Source organism: Pundamilia nyererei, unplaced genomic scaffold (assembly GCF_000239375.1).
Source record: "Pundamilia nyererei isolate P.nyererei 1_Seehausen unplaced genomic scaffold, PunNye1.0 scaffold00046, whole genome shotgun sequence".
NCBI lineage: Eukaryota > Metazoa > Chordata > Actinopteri > Cichliformes > Cichlidae > Pundamilia > Pundamilia nyererei.
In genome coordinates, this window is record NW_005187447.1 from 1,478,537 (window position 1) to 1,481,471 (window position 2,935).

Below are 2,935 nucleotides of genomic sequence, written 5' to 3' on the forward strand. Positions count from 1 at the left end.
ACGTTAGGGGTAATGGAAGGGGTGCTACCTGGGGTGGATGATGGCGATGTTGTAAGCCATCTTTAACCTCCTAGGATCTGGTGTCCACATATGTGGACATCACATTTTGCGTTATTTAGACCAAATACTCAAGCCTGATATCCACTTACAAGGACATTATACTGCTAAATTTTAAACGAATATCCTCATATGTGGCTCTAATTTTTCTTAGAAACAAAAAATCAGGTTAAAAAAAAAAATCTGGTAATTCTTTGTTTTTACATTCATCAGGTGCCAATATGCCCAAATGTCAAAGAGAAATTAAAAATGCATGCCGTGGAAGAGTTCGGGTCTTAGGAAGTTCCACTTGGCATTCTCAACTTCTTTTTCATGATATCTTTTCTTTGATGCCTCGGTCCAACAGTTTCTTTCACTTTGTCCATAAATTCCAGTTTAATTGATTTTTTTTTTCTTTTTTCATGTCCTTAACGGCACTGCAATTAGAATTATTACCTGAAGACCAAGAAAAATGCCCAACAGCTTTATTTTCTCAAGTAGAAAATTACAGCTTTTGCTATACTGTCCACTTGATTGTCATATTTTGTTGAACCTTTATTATTTTTTATTTATTTATTTTTCTTTTCATTTTGAGTTATTGCAATCAGAACGGACAGGACCGCGGTCAGTGATAGGAAATGAAGAGAAATAAATAGAGGTTCCAGGTTCTGGAACACCTTACTCAAGGATGTAGACTGAGTTTGTGATATATATCATATTTAAGAGACGTGCCCCCTGGTCACCGGTTTAGCTCAGTGGGTGAACAGTCGATCACATTCCCCATAGTCACTGTTCCTTGTTTGCTCAAAGACAAACAGTGCTAATGAGGCTGGGACAAGCAATGGTAGCTTATTTTTCAGATTAAGCTACCTGAGCCAATTCTCCAACAGTTCTCCAACATGAGAGGCGCTGCTACCCCATAAATTCACAGTATTGTTGGACTCTTTTGCTCGACATTTTTAAATTCACTACAGAATGCAGTAATCTTTTAATTTGTTCACTCGGGAACTTCAACTTCTCCGTCAAAGTCAAAGGTGTCGGATGGCACCATAGATCTGTAGCCTGATGTTTGAGAGAAGTTGAGAGTCAGCTGGTTCTCCACATTTGTGCCGATATGAAGATTCGATAACCAACTCAGAACTTTCTCAAAGTTGCCGGTTGATTGTTTGCGCTCTAAGAAAGACTCAGGAATAGAAGGTGCTGGACTGCGTCCTTTAACTGAAAACAAAACACACATTTAGATTTATTTTGTGCTTGATAATACTTTAAATGCTAGGATTGATAATGTAATTGGACTTACAATCAGGGATCAAAAATTCCTTGCTGTTTCCAAGAAAATGTGATAATTTCTCTATATCTTCATCCAGCTTTTTAATTTTTTGGCTGATTTTTGTATCTAGTTTTTCCTCCTTGCCATCTCTCTTCCCCTGACCAGTAGACCTGGTTGTGAGTTTCACCCTGTCACCAACTAATAATAATCATCAAAACATGTTAATAAAAAAAATCATCATTTACAAAATAGGATGAATATAAACATATATATTATCTTCCTCAAAATACTCACCCAGGGACTTGGATTTTGTGCCCATAGCACCTCCCCTAATGTCATTTTGCAGCTCAACGAGTGTTTCCTTGAACTCTTTCATTAGCTCCAGCTCTCTCCTCCCGTACTCCCGCACTAGTCTTTGCTTCAGCACATGTTTCAGTTGCTTCTGCTTGAACGTCTCTTCGATTCTCAGGTGCATTTCATTCATGTTTGGACAAAAGAGCTTGCCACTGTTTCCTGCTACTATTTCCTCTATCTTCTCAAACAGCTCTGTCACCTGATTCATATCCATTTTTTTCAGATTGTTAATGGCATGGTACCTGTTCTCACACTTCTCAATCACCCAGCGCAGGGCACTATGCTCCCTTTCAATGTGCTCCTCCAAAGATTTATCTGCTAGTTTGTCTCCATATGTGAACAGAACCATTGCGTGTTTCCATACAGTGGCATGAAAAAGGTTCATGTGATCCTCCAGAGTGACTCGTTGAGAATCTCTGAATGTCAGGTCCAAAGGAATGACCAGCAGAATAACATGAACTCCTGCTGGGCTCAGTGAAAAACCTCGGGCAATTTCTTTGTCTGTCTCATCTGTGCAGCATGAGGAGTTCTGCCACCAGCCCGGGGTGTCAATCACTGTGACTCGTCGGCCCGAAACCTCCCCATCTTGCATTTGACATTGTTCATTCTGACTAGATGCAAAGACTTCTTTATGCAGGAGAGTATTTCCTGTTGCACTCTTTCCAACAGTCTTCTGACCGAGTAGTATTATTCTCAGTTCCTGCAGCTTAATACTGGAAACTGAGAAGAAAACAGCTGTCAGAGCAAAGTGAAATGGGAAAATGTCATGTTGCATATGATCTGAGTGAGAATGCTCTGTCACTGTTAAGATTGTACATTTATATTTTCTTTTTTAAAAAGTTTTATACAGCTCCACATTCTCTTTGGGAACGGATTTCTGCATTTGATAAGATGTAATTACCTGGACATTGACAAGTTATTTGACATGTGACAGACACTATACTGCTATCATTACTGAATAACCAGAAACATTGTATCTATTACAGTCACTGATATCCTCTAGCATTTTCAACAAATTTTGAAGTATATTTCTGTATTTTGTCCATCTCTGCTATCTATTTAATATGAGGGTGTGGAAACAGCTCTGACATTGCGGCACGTTTTTACTTGTGACACTGATGCTAGGTGATAGTGAAGCATACCTCCAAGGGATTCTCGTGTGGCCTTGACTTGACTTTGCCTCAGCATTGCTCCTTCTTTCACCTTCCTTCTTCTCTCTTCGAGGGTCTGAAATATCTGCTGGTCTGGAACAAAGTAGCTCCACCCATTTGCTGC